Source organism: Bufo bufo, chromosome 5 (genome assembly GCF_905171765.1).
Source record: "Bufo bufo chromosome 5, aBufBuf1.1, whole genome shotgun sequence".
Taxonomy (NCBI): Eukaryota; Metazoa; Chordata; class Amphibia; order Anura; family Bufonidae; genus Bufo; species Bufo bufo.
In genome coordinates, this window is record NC_053393.1 from 168,764,240 (window position 1) to 168,784,219 (window position 19,980).

Consider the following 19,980-nt stretch of genomic DNA (forward strand, 5'->3'; position numbering starts at 1 on the left):
GACATTTATTTGGCCCAAGTTAGCGGAATGAATTTTTTTTTTTCTTACAAAGTCTCATATTCCACTAACTTGTGTCAAAAAATAAAATCTCACATGAACTCACCATACCCCTCACGGAATCCAAATGCGTAAAAATTTTTAGTCATTTATATTCCAGACTTCTTCTCACGCTTTAGGGCCCCTAAAATGCCAGGGCAGTATAAATACCCCACATATGACCCCATTTCGGAAAGAAGACACCCCAAGGTATTCCGTGAGGGGCATATTGAGTCCATGAAAGATTGAAATTTTTGTCCCAAGTTAGCGGAAAGGGAGACTTTGTGAGAAAAAAATAAAATAAATCTATTTCCGCTAACTTGTGCAAAAAAATAATAATTCTATGAACTCGCCATGCCCCTCATTGAATACTTTGGGGTGTCTTCTTTCCAAAATGGGGTCATATGTGGGGTATTTATACTGCCCTGGCATTTTAGGGGCCCTAAAGCGTGAGAAGAAGTCTGGGATCCAAATGTCTAAAAATGCCCTCATAAAAGGAATGTGGGCCCCTTTGCGCATCTAGGCTGCAAAAAAGTGTCACACATCTGGTATCGCCGTACTCAGGAGAAGTTGGGCAATGTGTTTTGGGGTGTCATTTTACATATACCCATGCTGGGTGAGATAAATATCTTGGTCAAATGCCAACTTTGTATAAAAAATGGGAAAAGTTGTCTTTTGCCGAGATATTTCTCTCACCCAGCATGAGTATATGTAAAAAGACACCCCAAAACACATTGCCCAACTTCTCCTGAGTACGGCGATACCACATGTGTGACACATTTTTGCAGCCTAGGTGGGCAAAGGGGCCCACATTCCAAAGAGCACCTTTAGGATTTTACAGGTCATTTTTTACACATTTTGATTTCAAACTACTTACCACACATTAGGGCCCCTAGAATGCCAGGGCTGTATAACTACCCCACAAGTGACCCCATTTTGGAAAGAAGACACCCCAAGGTATTCCATGAGGGGCATGGCGAGTTCCTAGAATTTTTTTTTTTTTGTCACAAGTTAGCAGAAAATGATGATTATTATTTTTTTTTTCTTACAAAGTCTCATATTCCACTAACTTGTGACAAAAAATAAAAACTTCCATGAACTCACTATGCCCATCACGAAATACCTTGGGGTGTCTTCTTTGCAAAATGGGGTCACTTGTGGGGTAGTTATACTGCCCTGGCATTTTAGGGACCCGAATGCGTGAGAAGTAGTTTGAAATCAAAATCTGTAAAAAATGGCCGGTGAAATCCGAAAGGTGCTCTTTGGAATGTGGGCCCCTTTGCCCACCTAGGCTGCAAAAAAGTGTCACACATCTGGTATCACCGTACTCAGGAGAAGTTGGGCAATATGTTTTGGGGTGTCTTTTTACATATACCGATGCTGGGTGAGAGAAATATCTTGGCAAAAGACAACTTTTCCCATTTTTTTTATACAAAGTTGGCATTTGACCGAGATATTTATCTCACCCAGCATGGGTATATGTAAAATGACACCCCAAAACACATTGCCCAACTTCTCCTGAGTACGGCAATACAAGATGTGTGACACTTTTTTGCAGCCTAGGTGGGCAAAGGGGCCCATATTCTAAAGAGCACCTTTCGGATTTCACCGGCCATTTTTTACAGATTTTGATTTCAAACTACTTCTCACGCATTCGGGCCCCTAAAATGCCAGGGCAGTATAACTACCCCACAAGTGACCCCATTTTGGAAAGAAGACACCCCCAGGTATTTCGTGATGGGCATAGTGAGTTCATGGAAGTTTTTATTTTTTGTCACAAGTTAGTGGAATATGAGACTTTGCAAGAAAAAAAATAAAAAATCATCATTTTCTGCTAACTTGTGACAAAAAATAAAAAATTCTAGGAACTCGCTATGCCCATCAGCGAATACCTTAGGGTGTCTACTTTCCGAAATAGGGTCATTTGTGGGGTGTTTGTTCTGTCTGGCCATTGTAGAACCTCAGGAAACATGACAGGGGCTCAGAAAGTCAGAGCTGCTTCAAAAAGCGGAAATTCACATTTTTGTACCATAGTTTGTAAACGCTATAACTTTTACCCAAACCATTTTTTTTTATCCAAACATTTTTTTTTTATCAGACATGTAGAACAATAAATTTAGAGAAAAATTAATATATGGATGTCGTTTTTTTTGCAGAATTTTACAACTGAAACTTAAAAATGTCATTTTTTTGCAAAAAAATCGTTAAATTTCGATTAATAACAAAAAAAGTTAAAATGTCAGCAGCAATGAAATACCACCAAATGAAAGCTCTATTAGTGAGAAGAAAAGGAGGTAAAATTCATTTGGGTGGTAAGTTGCATGACCGAGCAATAAACGGTGAAAGTAGTGTAGTGCAGAAGTGTAAAAAGTGGCCTGGTCATTAAGGGTGTTTAAGCTATGGGGGCTGAGGTGGTTAACTCACAAGGACCTTTGCTATAAACTATATGCAACTAATTGCAATCACTCCCACAAAATAACACTCAGCACCAGCACTCCGGTACTTTAAACTCCACTTAATGCAGAAAGCCCAGTAGAGCACAGCTATATGTTTGCACACAGCTCATCTATTTACCTACTAAATACATATGTAGGTTACAGTCATTTGTCATCCAGAGGCCCAGGGCTGCATTTTTCCCAGTTTGCCTTCTGTGAATGTCTCATAAATGTATGTGAGGGAAATAACTTTTTAAAGTTGTATTACTATTTTACAGATACCATGATCATTTTTGGACAGTGGGATGGGGTCTGGAGGATAACATTATTAAGTAGTGATCTCCTCCTACCATTTTATCTGTTACATTTCCTCCATTGATATTGTTATTCCTCTAACTCGTTGTGCTTTTGTTTCTATCATACTATCAGAAGTAGGCAGGTAGGCCTACAACACAGAACCATGTTATACCAGATGAGCAGTCCTTTACGCTAGCACCTAATGGTTCTGGCTTAAGTACAAAACATAACTTCAAATTCAATTTTAGCCTCTAAATGACCGCCAAAACACAACTTAATGGCGGTCATTAATGGGGCTTTTTCTAGGCTGTCGCCTTTTCATGGTAGCCTAGAATAAGCACTGCATAGGTCTACCATGTAGCAGTGAGCAGGAGATCAGCTCTCTCGTGACATTTGGGCTCCTGCTCTAAGAAGCCCAGATCATCAGACCAATTGAAGGCCTTCAGGTCTACTAGCTGTTCATGCCTTTCTGGTGCTACATGAGACTGCCTGTCAGTATAATACACTGTATCAGCAGTACAGTGTATTATAGAAGTGATCAGATGATCACCTGTCAAAATGTTTGTGGGACTAATAAGTGGGAAAGTAAATAGTTAAATAAAGTTTTATTAAGTAAACAAATCTCCAATGAAATATATATATATATACAGAGAGATAGAGAGAGAGAGAGAGAGAGAGAGAGAGAGACACACACACACACACAGATACTTTTCTATTGGGAAAAAAATGGTTTTCAATAATCCCTCCACATATTATCACTGCTGGCTATACCTGGCATTTTTGCAGTATGAGATAACTGTTCATGCATACTAACACTTAGGTGGGGCTACAATGGGAAAGGAGACTAGAAAACACTTATAGGGTCATTTATCAAGCTGGTGTAAAGTAGAACTGGCTTAGTTGCTCATAGCAACCAATCAGATTCCTTTCATTTTGGACAGCTACTTTGGAAAATGAAAGTGTAAATCTATTTGGTTGCCATGGGCAACTAAGCCAATTATACTTTACACCAGTTTAATAAATGACCCCAATAGTTTTGGAACAAAGAGCTCTGCTCTATTGAAGACATCATCAGGCTAAGGCTACTTTTACACTTGCATTTTTGCCTGATCCAGCAGGGATCATCAAAAATGCTTCCTGCTTCTGTTACTGATAATACAACCATCTGCATCCGTTATGAGCGGATCCAGTTGTATTATCTTTAACATAGCAATGACGGATCTGTCATAAACACCATTGAAAGTCAATGGGGGACAGATACGTTTTCCATTGACTTGTATGGTGGGTCATGCCGGATTTGTTTTGCTTCGCATCCCATGTCGGAAAGAAAACAGCAGCTTGGTGCAGTTTGCTCTCCGGTATGGGAACGCAACCGTTCCGTTTTGTCCCCATTGGTAATGAATGGGGATAAAACTGAAGTGTTTTTCTCTGGTATTGAGATCCTCTGCCGTAAACGCTAGTATGAAAGTACTCTTAGATGTTTTGCTATCTTCACCTCTCTTTGTATCATATGGGCGCTGACCGAGTGCCATGTTGGGCGCTGGTCGATAGGAGCTGGCTCAGTGGTTTGAACGACTCTGTGATTGTTACTTACTTTATCTTTTTATATCTTTGTATATATATTTTATCATAGTTTAGTAAACTCTCTTTTTGCACCTAGGTAGAGTTAAGTCTATTTTTTCTGATCCCACCATAATACAAAAGTCAATGGCGATGTCACTGTTTTTTCCCCATCTCCCCAAGAAAGAGTTAATAAAAGTTAACTAATAAGTTATGTGTACCTCAAAACAGTCCCAATAAAAACTACAACTTGTCCCGCAAAAAACAAGCCCTTATATGGCTACATCGATATAAAAAGAAAGTTATACTGTAGCTTTTGGAATACGACAAAAAATGAAAAATGTTGCTTGTTCACCAAGGCTCCAAATGCATACAGGGGGACAGCTTTAATGTAATAAATAGCAGCATGGAATATCCAGGACACATATGGAGTGATAATCTGTATGATACGCCATTCTGAAGTACTGTAAAGTCTTTTGAAAGAAATATTAAAAAAAATGAAAGATTTTTTTTTCAGGATATTTTATTGAAAGCATTGTTAATCCCAATGATTTAACCCCTCAGATGATGCGGTCAATAGCGACTGCGGCATCAGAAATATTAGTCAGGGGGGGGCTCCCTGTAACCTCTGATCCGGCCGCCCCTGTAAAATTGTGGAGTTACAATTGATTGGTATGGCAGACTGGGCTCTGTGGCAGGGCTTGGTAGGAAGCACGGCAGGGCTTGGTAGTATACTATTGCAGTCTATTAGTATTTGCAATGGCACTATTGCCTATTGAAGTCCCTTAGGTGGAATAAGAAAAAAAACTTAAAATAAATAAATAATTTTAAAGAATTTAAAAACAAAAACAAAAGGAGTATCCAACAGGAGTAATGAGTAATAAGCATTATCTGCACAATTACTTGGAAATGGCATAAAAACTGTCCAATGAATAATTACATAATTTCTGTTTCCGTCTTCCACCATACTGAACCAGCCATTGATACAGTATTTTTACTAAAGAGCTGTCTTATTTTGCTTTTCTTGTATCCAGTTATTTACTTAGCATTATTGGGGTTTTCAGCTAAAGTTTGTTGTTTTTAGGATTTCATTTGTACATGCCATTTGATTGTCATGGTAAAGGTCCCTATATAAGATGTGTATTTCATTTCTTTGCTGCTGGGATTTTTACTGAAGTTCCATAGGCTGAACCTCTGAGATAGAGCCTATAAATATTTATAGTGCACATTACCTTCGTAGCTGAACTGCTCCATTATGCTTCACAGTAAAAAATAAATGCTATGAGCTATAAATCACACTGACACTGTCTATCTGGAGCTCATAACTTCATCCTATTCCACCTAGGCTGAAATGCTTCAAGAGCTACAAAGGCAATTTTCAGTTTAGATAACTAGATGGCAACTGCCTCATATTGTGGTACTCAGGTAATTTTACACCAGGCACTAGGGAATGTATTGGACAGTGCTTATGTTTTCAATGACAGACAACGTGATTGTCAATCTGCATTGTATTTAGAAAAGAATAATGCACTGAATAGTTCTTTAAAGCTTTCACTTCTGGATTTTCTGAAGGTCCTCTGCAAATTTTGGACTTGTGAACAGTATTGTAGAGTATTTTTGCCATGATTAACACAATTAATATAAAATTACATTTGGGAAACTAGTGTTCTGGCCTCTGTTGCTGTTTTATATATCCAGATGTAGGAAAGGTACGTTTGGAATTTGCCAGTTATGTCTTAATGTTTTTTTTTCAGTGGTTTGACCTTGCGCAAGTTATCTCACCTTGAGTTATTTTAGTGAGTTATCATAGAATACGTAAGGAACTATTTAATAAAAAAGGCAACTTTGCTCCTGTATGTGTGCATAGGTAGAGATCTGCACAATGTTTTTTTTCTAGGGGTTGTAGAAATGGCAACATGGGGCCTGCTGAGGCTTCCTAGGGCTATCACAGTAATCTGCCTGTTGCTCAGCTAATAGAGCAGCAGAATCCTGTTCACCCTATTAGGCCGGGTTCACACGAACGTGTGTGACCCGTGCCTGTGAAGCGGCCCGCAAATAGCGGGCCGCAATGCTTGTTCGCCAGCCGTAGGTCAGCCGCATCAGATCGCGGACCCATTCACTTTATTGGGTCCGCGATCCGGCCGTTCTGCGAAAAGATAGGACTTGTTCTATCTTTTAGCGGAACGGAACAACGGGACGTAACCCCAGGAGGCACTCCGTAGTGCTTCCGAGGGGTCCCGTCCCGTGCGGCCGTTCCGCGATTCCGGATTAGCGGACCCATTGAAGTGAATGGGTCCGCATCCGTGATGCGGAATTCACACGGAACTGTGGCCGTGTATTGCGGCCCACGATTTGCGGGCCGCAATACGGCCACGGGTCACGCACGTTCGTGTGAACTTAGCCTTAGGGTGAATAGGACAAGGGATCAAAAGAAAAGAAAATATATATTTTTTAAAAAACATAAAAATATTAAAAGTTTAAATCACTCCCCTTTCCCAATTTTATATATAAAAATAAACAAAATATATACTGTATATATATTAGGTATCACCACGTCCAAAAAGGCCTGATCTATTAAAATATAAAAATAATTTTGTGTGCGATGTACGCAATGATGGCAAAAAAAAGTCATATGTACCACAAAAATGGTGCAGCCCACATACAGCTCCGTGGGGGGGGGGAAGTTATGGCTCTCAAAAAATGGCGATACAAAGAAATTTTTCATTTTTTATATGGTTTTTATTTTTTTTTAAAAGTAGTAAAACAAAATTAACCATAATCATATTGACCCACAGAACAAGTATGTCTCAACATTTTTAGTGCACAGTGAATGCCATAATGTCAAAACCAAATTATCTTGGAGGAATTTATCATTTTTTTCAATTCCACCCCACAAAGATTTTTATTTTCTGTTTTTCAATACAAGATATAAATAAAATAGCACCATTAAAAAATACAACTTGTCCGGCAAAAAATAAGCCCTCATAAGGCTATATGAACAGACAATTAAAAAAGTTATGGCCCTTGGAACGTGGGAAGAAAAATGCTAAAAATTTAAATAGGTTTGGTCTTGAAGGGGTTAAGATGTAAAAAACTTAGCTGCTTTCTTCTAAGCACAGCTCCACACTTGTGATACCGCACCTTTCCCTATTCTCTTTAATGGAGATGAGCTTCAGTATCAGACCGAACTCACACATGTGTATGAAGCTGATTCTCAAGAAAGCACCAATGCTTTTTCTAATCTTGGACAATACATTTAAGAATATTTAATACTTTAGTATGTCTGAGTGTGTATTAGAGCAAGTAAGGGGGAGGTTGAGACTGAACCGCCTGCAATAATGTACTGTACCCTCTAACAAAGATGTGCATCTGAACTGAACTTCCTGATCATGCGCTGGAAAGTTTACACCCCAGTGGGGTTAACTGGGCATTACTGTTAAGGGAATTATATGATTTCAGTAAGAAACTGGACAATGCTGAGGAAAAGCCAGTAGATGTGATTTAAAGAGGACCTTTCATCAGAATCAAGTATGTAAACTGAATATACATACATGGAGAGCGGCGCCCAGGGACCCTCCTGCACTTACTATTATCCCCGGGCGCCGCTCCGTTCTCTGGTGATAGCCTCCGGTAAAGTCATAGTTAGGCTCCACCCATTTGAGCCTGCCGGCGTCTCTTTCTCCTATGCTGTAGCGCTGGCGAATCGCAGCGCTCAGCTCTTAGCAATGCTATGAGCTGAGCGCTGCGATTGGCCAGCGCTACAGCATAGGAGAAAGAGACGCCGGCAGGCTCAAATGGGTGGAGCCTAACTATGACTTTACCGGAGGCTATCACCGGAGAACGGAGCGGCGCCCGGGGATAATAGTAAGTGCAGGGGGGTCCCTGGGCGCCGCTCTCCATGTATGTATATTCAGTTTACATACTTGATTCTGATGAAAGGTCCTCTTTAACCTCTGCAGTCTTTTATACAGGACCATACCAGGAGAACAGGTGGTATCGCTGGATCTGCAAGGTAAGTACTGCTCTATTATTTATTATCCAGCATTATCCGGTATATAACGAGGAAGATTGACGCATCTCGTGGTTGGTATAATGAGCAGTAATAGACAGCACAGTAACTTTCGAGTTCATTGAAGTCTCAGGAGAAGGTTTGCAGCTCGGTCTGGGGTCCTGCCAGCATACCCCACTAAGAAACACAGTGTGGACTGCTTCCCACGTGGAACCCTGAGTTGTTTAATCACTAAGTTGTGTATCCACCAGAAAACTGTAAGCCCCATCTAGGTGCCTGCCAAAGAACTGTAACCATTGAGCTGTATGCCATTCTACTGTAACTGTAGCCACCTGTGATTGCAACCGCCAAGTTAAGTGGCCATATGTGTAACTATCAAGTGTTGTGTCCTCTTTTGGAGGAGAGTTTAATTATAAAGTGTCCACCTTTTCGCTGCACCCTCCTCAGTTGGGTCCCATGCCAGGACCCAATGATACACACAGAACTTATCCTCAAATTAACATCACATAGTATAATATATAATTGTGTACAGACACATTTTTATTACTGACCCGGCGTAATAGCAGCAGATTTTCTCATGCTCACTGTACTTTATATTTTGGCTGTTAATTGTAGTAGGAATTTATTTTCATGAGTTTTTTGTAAATGCCATGTTCTGCAGTGGTGAAATTAGGCTGTCGAGTCAGGTATCAGGAGATACAACAAAGCTGCAGTACATTTAACCTTGATGACAAGAACGTCGTTGCACTCATTTCAACACCTGCTCTCTGCTACCAGAATAAATAAGAAGACAATGTATATTAATGATTATGACCTTGTTATTCTACAGTTACTAGGTATACACTATATCTGTGTTATATAAAGGTCTGTACAAGTTATTTGCATGATTGAGGTCATTGGCGTGCTGCATTGTTGAACCTGTGGTTGGAATAGTTATACATCGGTATTGTTCTTTTATTTCCTTGAAAAGGACGTATCGAATGGATACACCTCTTAATATTTACCAAGAAAGATGTGCTCAGTAGAATATGATGCTTGCTTTGTTTTGGATTAGGCTACTTTCACATCTGCGCTTTCCCTTTCCGCTATTGAGATCCGTCATAGGATCTCAATAGTGGGGAAAACGCTTCAGTTTTGTCCCCATTCATTGTCAATAGGGACAAAACTGAACTGAACGAAATGGAATGCACCAGAATGCATTCCATTCCATTTGGCTGTGCCCCCATCACGGACAGAATAACGCTGCAAGCAGCGTTTTGTCTGTGATGTGGTGCGGAGCAAGATGGATCCGTCATGGCTCACAATGTAAGTTAATGTAGGTGAAAACGGATCCGTCCCCTATTGACTTTCAATGGTGTTCATGACGGATCTGTGATGGCTATTTTAAAAATAATACAACCGGTTTCTTTCATAATGGATGCAGACGGTTTTATTATCATGACGGAATCGTTTTTGCTGATCCATGACGGATCCAGCAAAAATGCTGGTGTGAAAGTAGCCTTATCCATTTGGTGAGAGAGTACCCGGTGCTTAGCCTTATTAGGGTGTTAAATAGTGTTGGGCGAGCATGCTCGACCAAACACCATTTTTACTCGAGCATCGCGATGCTCGGCACATCGCGGTTTTTGGCAGACCACTGCATGTGCTCGAGCGCGATGCTCGAGTTTTCTCCCCGCAGGTTTGTTGGCTGCTACGCAGCCAATAAACGTGCGGGGATGTAGTGCCACTTACTGTAATGCTGTAGCCATGTTGGTTACGGGCATTACAGTGATTGGCTGGCCGGAACGCATCATCGGGTTCTATATAGCACCCGATGACACGTGGTTAGTCAGTCTTAGTCAGGGAGAACTGCAGAAGAAGGGACAGATAGTGTAGGAACAGGAATTGTTTTTTTTTCAGGCAGGGTTTACTGTTGAAAGGTGTTAGAGACCCAAAATTCCTTTTAAGGACTATTGTTTTATCTGGCTGCAATATATATTATTAGCGCAACCTGCGCTAAATTGCGTGCAATTGTTTGGCCGCTGCTGACAGTGACATAACCTCTGCTACATCTGTTGTGTTACATTTGCACATCTTAAATATCTGTGATATTCAGCGTAATTTTTTCTTAGCCGCTGGTGACAGCGACATTACCTGCGCTACATCTCCTGTATAACGTTTGCGCATCCTAAATATCTGGGACATTCAGTGTCATTTTTTCTTAGCCGCTGGTGACAGCGACATTACATGCACTACATCTCCTGTATAAAATTTGCGCATCCTAAATATCTGTGACATTCAGTGTTAATTTTTTTCGCCGCTGCTAACAGCGACATTACCTGCGCTACATCTCCTGTATAACATTTGCACATCCTAAATATCTGTGACATTGGAACAATTTGCTAATTTTTAAGTTTCAATTTCTCTACTTCTATAATACATAGTAATATCTCCAAAAATAGTTATTAATTTACATTTTACAAGCAGCCTTTTGTTGTCCACCTCCAAAGCGGAATGGAGGCAGAACGGAGCAAAACTGATGCATTCTGAGCAGATCCTTATCCATTCAGAATGCATTAAGGGCAAAACTGATCTGATTTGGACTGCTTGTGAGATCCCTGAATGGATCTCACAAACGGAAACCAAAATGCCAGTGTGAAAGTAGCCTTTGCCAATAGCCAGGTATGTGCAAGCCAACAATCTATCCATGAGACAGATATAGTCAGCACATCTTACAATGGCAGCCTTGTGCGCTATGAGACATTAAAAACCAGCTCTCATCTGACTGAGAGCCAGTAAGCTTCAAAGTTGTTTCATATCTGTTGAATGGCTTAAGTGGACCTGCACACCTAGATCATTATCATTAGGGTGACAAAAAAAATCTGATTGTCCTGGAGGTGTACAGTGTCTCATTTTGGATTCATAAGACTATGAATCCAATAAATGGCGCTGTTCATGAGTAGTATTGATTGCGAATATTCTAATCGCTAATTTTTACTGCAAATTTTCCATGCAAATGGTATTTCAGCTGAAAAACAAGCAGATTCAGCTAATTTGTCGTCAAAGATCCTTTTGCAGGTCCTGAACGAAGAAGAAGAAAGAAGACAATGCTGGCTGCACGATCAAGTGGATAAGGTGAGTTATTATTATTTATTTTTTTAACCCCTCAATCGACATTTTAGTAATCATTCTGTATTAAGAATGCTATTATTTTCCCTTATAACCATGTTATAAGGGAAAATAATAAAATCTACATAACACCTAACCCAAACCCGAACTTCAGTGAAGAAGTTCGGGTTTGGGTACCACATTCAGTTTCTTATCACGCGCGTGCAAAACACATTTGTTCTATGTATGCGTGTCATATGTGCTGCCTGTTTCTAATATGTGAGTGCCATGATTGCTGCATGTGTTTAGTATGTGAGTGTCATGGCAGTGTGTAATGTGTTTTTGTGAGTAGAGTGTGTGCACCATGTGTACTGTATAATGTGTGTGTAGCATGAGTGCACACCACTCCAATTTGTGAGTGGTGTATGTGGGATGTCGTTATCTAAAACTAGCACCGGGGGGCCTGGGGACTTGCAGCAAAGGAAAATACCCCTGGGCACTTGCAAGCTCATTAACATATTGCTTCAAAGTTTGTTTTTTGAACCTCACAGCCGCAGATGAGGGAAACAACTACTATTTGTGAACTGTTTATATCACCTACAGTGCAATGAGGGCAGTTTAATCTGTGAAAAGTAGCTCACAGACTCTCTTTGAGTACAGTTTATAATTCCTTGGCTGGTTTGCCCTCTTGTGGCAAAATCCTCTGTCTGCTGGGGATGCTGGGAATGGGACAATTAGTAGTAGTCCCTGGAAGCTATATTTTTCTGCAAAACAATATTCATTCAGTGAACAATATTTACTGCCAATAACACCTTATGTTATTTTTCATACAGTGGTTTTAATTTGGATTCGTATATCCTTCTCCTTTTCAAAGAACGCAGCGTTACAAGTTCCCATTCTGCTCTCAGTACTATTAAGTACGTACTTATTTTTCTAAATGAATACTGATCAAAATGAATCATAATAAGATCGTGAGCAGCAATTGAGAGTATAAATAGGCAAGACCATTAATACATTTATACAATCCCTTTACTTAAGAAGAGTCTGTTGGCACCAGTGTCCCTGGCAGTATTATTCTAAAACCAATACAAATGTAGGTCACTAAATTATCCATATGGGTTTCAGCCAATGCTCCCAGCCTTCTAATGTTTCTTCAGAGATAAGTGAAGTACTATTATTAGTTAACACATCATTCATTAAATGTAGTCTGTCTTCCATTCTTTTTCAGTACAGGGACAATTATCGCCATATATTTTCCATGTGGCTGTTTGACATACTAAAAAAATAATTTAATAATCCAGTTTATCTTTGTCTTTCATGACTGAAAATGTATGTCGAAGGTGATATTAAACATTGTAGATTTATAGAAGGATGTCTACAGAAATAATATTTTTGTACTGCTGGGAAGTATAAGGATTTTTGGACCATTTACAGTTTAATAGACACTTAGAGTCCATTCACACGTCCGTAGTGTATTGCGGATCCGCAGTAAACCCAGCCGGCACCCCCATAGAGCTTCATATTCTTGTCCGTAATTGCGGACAAGAATAGGACATGTTTTTGGAGTTTTTCGGAGCCGCGGACCGGAAGTTCAGGGCCGCACTCCGGAAATGCGGATGCGGACAGCACACTGTGTGCTGTCCGCATCCATTCCTGCCCCATAGAGAATGAATGGGTCAGAACCCTTTCCGGATAATTGCAGAAAGGGTGCGGAGACACATTCTACGGACGTGTGAATGGACCCTTATCAATGTTGTTTAAAGACTTTGCTTGCTTTAAAATCTAGTGATTTTCAATTTATAGTTCCAGTACAGAGGAGGGGAAAGGGATGGTGAAACTCATCCAACACCCAAGTAGGCTCCAAACCCAGATAACAATACACCATGACCACTACCATTACTAAAATACTGTACAACAACCAATATTACACCTATGCAGTGACCATCCAGTGGTAGGTAATACGGTATTAGTTGTGCACAAGTATGCTGCAAACCATGTAAGTGATTATAGTGCAGTAAAGTCTAATGACTTACTTGACACATGTGTTCTCTGTTTGGAGTTGTTCATTTTTCCCATCTTCTTTATCTGGCCCAGACCACCTTGATTACTTTTTCCAGCTACGACTTATGTATGTAGAGTTTGCAACACAGATATCTTTGGCTCCTCACTTTTCTAGCACTTGCCCTACATTTCCTTAACCTTCACAAACTCTCCATCCTGATGATACCCCAGTTCTGTGCCTTTTGCTGCCACATCACAAATTATCCCCTATGATGTATTTGCCTGTATTGTATCTCAGAAATAATGTTGTCATCACTAAAGTCCCCCCCAATAGTGCCAAGTGCCCCTTATGCCTCCTTAATCAATACTAATGTCCCATTGTGCTCCCTTAATATACAATAATGCCTCATTGTACCCCATTAATATATAATAATGCTTCATGTGTCCTTAAAAAAAATTATACTCACCTTGTCCCTGTCCTCTGATGTGAGCAATGTCATCTCCCTCCCTGCACAGTTAGAATCCTGGCACAAGCAGCACGATATTGTGATGTCATCGCTCTGCCTGCACCAGGAAGCTTATTCCTGTGTGTGGTCCGACACCCTGTAGGTCACAGTACCATTTAAACCCTCCTGTAATTATTTAGGCTTATAACCAGGGCAGAATTGGAGGCAGAAAATACTGCACTCATGGATGAAGAAACCTGAATTAATTGCAAAATGTTCAGCATATTTTCAAACCATGTAAGATGACTGTGATGTGACTTTTTTTTTACTGAAATGAAATCTCTGCATTTCTACATACGGCCTGTTTGGCACAAGATCTCTCATGACTTTTAGTACAGTTATGGGAAAATCTTCTGCACTGCATATTTTGCTACTGCATTGCAGACAGCCATGAGTTTGTACATTTACAATTCTCGCTGCAACGACCAACTGCTTATCACAAGAAATAAACATTTTTTTTACAGGGCTAATAATTTACTGTAGTTTAAATTTAGATCAATACAAATAGATTTTACATCATACAGAATCTGAACATTTACTGTATTTTTCAGACTATAAGATGCACCTGACTATAGGACACATCCCAGGATTAGACAACAGAAAAATAATATTTTATACTTATTAAACCTTCCCTGGTGGTTTAATGAAGTGGATAGGTCAAGGTCAGTAACTTTTTGGGGTCTAGAATAGATTGGGTTAATAATTTCTCTCAGCTCCTGTTAACCTTAGTGTCTCATTTGCTGACCATTGAAATAAACGGCAATGCTGCATCTGGTCACCTCATTAAATGTACCTATACTTAAATCCCATGTCACTTAAATCAGCTGCTCCAGAACTAAAGCGAATCTGTTATTGTTTTTAATATGAAATAGAAATACTATAACCAAAATGATGATTTTTAAAGATCCAACCAGAAGCAGCAATCTCTAGTCAATGTTTGAATATGCTACTTTGAAAATATATTTATTACTTCCTTTGCCTCCTTGGCCGAGGGGTCAGACTTTACAGACAGAATTGTTTTGGCCCTGAATGATATGTGTGAATCCCCACTCTAGGATAGGTAAAGGAATCAGGCGGACACACTTGCAACTTAAAGCAGTTTAACTGGACTTTCATGGGGCAAAAAGCAGCAGTGAAGATGGTTGTATCTGTAGTTACACTGTTATCTCTCCTTACTACACAATCTGCACAATCTCTAATAGGTGCCACCAGGTTGCTGAATCTCTTTAATCACAACCAGTGCTGACACACTTCTCTGAGTCATGGTAGCTCCCTCCACATGACACACAGTATTGCACAACATCTCTCACACAATGTTGCTTACAAGCTGCAGGCTGGCTTGCCTTGGTTACAAGACTGTCTCTTATACAGAATTTGGCTGTGTTGAGGATGCACAGATTAGCAGGCTTCTCTATGATCCTACCTCAATTCCTCTGTAATATTTGTCTGCAGGTGACCTAGCTAGTCCCTGAGGTTTTGTACCCTTATTATTAGTACCAATAACCTCCACTTCCTAGCTGGTTGCAGGATTAATGCTGACTTTGTTTCCAGCAGCACATTCCCAAATCACTTTTCCATCTCCTGCCAGCTTTTTACCCTGACTTTTACAGAGCACTGCTATTTACCCGATCTGTCATGAGCTTTCACTAAATACTTAAAGCATATCTAAACTTTCAGATAACTGTTCAGAATAATCTGTCATATGTGTATACAAATGCGTATATGAATGAAAACTATATTTCTGACTATATGACTTGTAGATGGCAAATTTTAGCAGGTTGTCTCATTTACTGTACATGCTAAATTTTGTATTCTGCTGTCACTGATCAGGTAAGTGGAGATGAGGTGCTCATCATGTCTACCCATAGACTATGCATGGAGACAGCAGATTCTGCATTCTGTCTGTCACCCTTTCAGAACCACTACATAGGACATTATAGAGAAGTACTAAGCAATAGTGTTTTGAATAACGTAAGTGTATAAAGTACTTGGGCGAGATATAACACTTACTATTAGCTGCCAAATCTACTGAAACATGTCTTGTTTCTCTGCACATCCTCCCTCCTCTCTTCATAGACTTCAATGGGATGTTGTAATCTGATCCTTCAGTGAGCAGGCTGCTCATCTTAGTCCCACAATAAAACATTTTCTCACACATTCCAGATAAAGTTAGTTTAGAAAAGGGGGGGGGGGGGGGGGGCGGAGCTTGACCGCGGACTGGATGGCAGCCTGAGAGAGCTCTCTCCTGCCACGTACTTGCATTAACGTTGATCCAGCTGGATAAATCGCCTAAATATGGGCAAAATAGGAAGATACCAACCGAGGGAAGGTGAAGGACTTAGCAGACCGCAAATGAATCAAGCTGCAGTCACGAAACTCTTCACTAAAAGACATACCAGTTCTCCCGCTACTCTGACCAAGATGGCGCCGGAGCCCGCCGAGCAGAGGGAATCTGAGGAGGAGCGTCACTCGAGTAGCGATGAGGAGCGAACACCGAATGAGACGCTTACAGCAGCGGTGCTTAAGAAAACCTTGACCCAGGCGTTGAGACCAGTAAGAGACGACTTGGCAGTCATAAAAACAGACTTACATGCACTTGGGTTCCGGACGGAAGCCCTTGAGACGACATGCTCGGAACTCACTGCTCACGCCTCCGGATTAGCTGCCAGAACAGAGCAACTTGAGGCCCACGTTAATACAGCGTTCACATTGATCGAAGATCAAGAGAACAGGAGCCGCCGAAAGAATATTAGAATAAAGGGGTTACCTGAATCCTGGGCCGGGGAAGCGCTCCCCAAGGTGGCGCACAAAATTTTCACTGGTCTCTTGGGACAGGACCGGGCAGATGTGATTACAATAGAGCGTATACACAGGGCTCTTAGATCGAAGCCTAAGCCTAGCGACCCGCCACGAGATGTAATATGTGGTCTGTTATCCTATGTAGACACAGCTGCAATCCTCCGCTCGGCCAGGGAGAAATCTCCGATTGAATACGAGGGAACTGAGGTTTCCCTATACCAAGATATAGCTCCGTCTACTCTGCAGAAGCGCAGAATGCTGAGGCCGTTACTAGACAAGCTGAGGGAAAAGAACTTACAGTATGCATGGCTATTCCCTTTCGGGATCTCGATTATGAAGAACGACAGAAGAATCATCATTAAGACCCCAGCTGACCTGGATGCCGCGTGGCCTGCATTGGACATTGATCCTATAGAGATACCGTCATGGGCACCTGCGGCTGATCTGGTTCGCTTACCTCCCCTGCCGCGTATGGAGGAATGGCAGACCTTCTCTCGTCCGAAGCCTCAGCGTCTGAAAAGAACGTCGGCTGCCAACAACTCGCCTCATCGCTGAACTCTGATAGTCCCAACGTTGGACTTTTCTTCAGCCATATCTGCGAGGGTCAATTGAATTCTGGTTGGCCCTGAAGTTTCTTCGGTTAGACTTGCCGTGAGCGGGACTGTTTTGTTCTTCACCGCTATGGTTTACCTGTTGAGGAGCGTCTCCTCTCCTTATTGATAAGATTCTTCCTTTCCAGTCAGTCTGCACCTTGCAAGAATGTCTACTTTGATCCTTATTGTTTCCCCCTCTCTCTCTCTCTTTCTCTCCCTATCCCCATCAACCTCCCCTCCCCCATCTCTTCTGTCTGTCAATGTAGATCAGAGTTAGGTGGCTCAATGGTCTCTTCACCACATGAAGCGCGTGGTAAGCTGATTACTGCTTTTAAGATACTGTCTTTTACTGTGATTAGGTAAACCACCTCAATTGTATTGAACACACTGTGGTTGTGGATCATGCTGTTTCATCTTCTTCATCACTACTGAGCGCTAGATGGAGGAGGTGAAACATCGTGCGCACTATAGAACAGTAAGAATACCAGTTATCCGTCTTGTGTTCTCACTCTCCCCGCCTCCTATGAGCGGCCATGTTGAGATATTGAATTGCCTGGGGAATAGCAATTACAGCTCAATCACAGTGAATCTTAATGTCTCAATACCTGATATGTTGACATGTAATAGGTTGATTTATTAATGTACAGAATTATATCTGAGGTGACTTTTGAATCTGCGGCGAAGCGCTGTTTCACTAGTCCATATCTGCTAGTAGGTTAGTCTCAAATATTCTGGCTCCACTGTTCTCCTCACCCTCTCTCCCCTCTCCCCCCCCCCCCCCCCCCCCCCCCCCTCCACCCTTCCCCTGTCCTTCCCCCCCCCCCCCTCCTTGGGTCAAAGATGTTGATAGATCTAAGGTATGACATATCTGGCGATCGTTTGTATATGTTATGTATAACGTTATATGCTTGTACACCACAGGTCAAGACTTGTTCACATTTTGAACATTTTCTCTCATCCCCACACCTGAGTTATTAGCTCACCCTATATTAGGCTTCAAGGTTTTGAAGTTTACTCTTACTCAGAAACACATTTCTACTTGTTTTCTTTGCTCTTTTTTTTTTCTCTTTTTCTCTTTCTCTCTTTTTTCTTTTTCTGTTTTTCTCTTATTTTTCACCTTACTTTTTACCTTATTTTCTTTCCTCCTCCCTACCCTTCTCCCACGTGACATTTGTGCCTCTGTAATATGTGCGATATCAGGTGCGCATCCTTTAATGTGCGGGGCTTGAATACCCCGAATAAGCGGCATCACGTGCTGGACATGCTCAAGAAACTACGTGCCTCCATTCTCTTTTTACAAGAGACCCATTTTAAGAAACATAAAATTCCGAAACTGCCTTCCAAACAATTTGCTAACTGGTACCACTCATGCCACACTTCTTCAGCTTCCAAGGGAGTCTCCATAGCTGTACACAAATCTATTCCTATTAAGATACTGCAACAATACACGGACCTAGAAGGGAGAATATTGTATCTAAGGGCCCAGGTATATACTACCAAGTTTACCTTGGCTAATATTTATGCACCTAATCATGCTCAAGTGCCTTGGCTCTTGGATGCCTTAGATAGACTCAAGTTGTTCGCGGACGGTCCGATTATTCTAGGAGGAGATCTGAATGTTACACTAGATCCCTCACTTGATTCCTCGACTTCTAGGTCGAGTGTCTCTAGACGTGCTTTAGCAAAGTTGAGGTCTAAATTGTCTGAACTTTTCCTTACAGATGTCTGGCGGCTGCAGAACCCCTCTGCTCGGGACTACTCATACTTTTCCCAGGTACACAATTCGCACTAGAGGTTGGATTATCTGTTGGTCCAGAGTGACAGATACAGGTATATCGATCATTACAATATCAGACCATGCGCCAGTTCACTTGTCACTAATCCTCACGAATGGCTCTCACACGACGTGGAGATGGCGGCTCAATGAGCAGATATTAGAAAATGTGGAAGCACACTCAGATATACAATCTCAACTTTCAGTCTTCTTTGAACAGAACAAACACTCTGGCCCCAAATTTCCGATAGTCTGGGAATCGCACAAAGCGTTTGTTAGGGGTCTCTTCATTTCGTGGGGGTCCAAGATCAAGAAAGATAGGCAAAGGGTTATTGATGAGATGTTGAGCCAGATCACTATTTTAGAAAAAGAACACAAAAGCTCTAGCTCGCTGGCTACACAGGGGAAACTTCGAGTGTTAAGGGAAAAACTCCTCACTTACTTACAAAACAAATCGGCCAAAGCTTATTTACACTTCAGACATAAGCTGTATGCTCATGGTAATAAGGGAGGGAAGCTCATGTCCACATTGCTCAAAAAAGAAAAAGCTAAACAGCACATTCACGGGATCAGAAATCCTGCGGGGACAATCACATCATCTTTACCTGAGATGGCCGAGGCGTTCCAGGCGTTTTATTCGGCTCTATATAATTTAGATAGGACGGACGTTATGTCTAACTCGGCACAGAGGCAGGCTTTGATAGACAGTTTTCTAAGGGATATTTCTCTACCGCAATTAGATCAGGCAATGATCAGCACACTAACGGCCCCCATCACACAACAGGAAGTATCTGAGGTCCTCGCCTCCTTTCCCCCGGGGAAGAGCCCGGGTCCAGATGGTCTTCCCCTGCTTTACTATAAGAAATTCCAGGAGGTGCTTTTG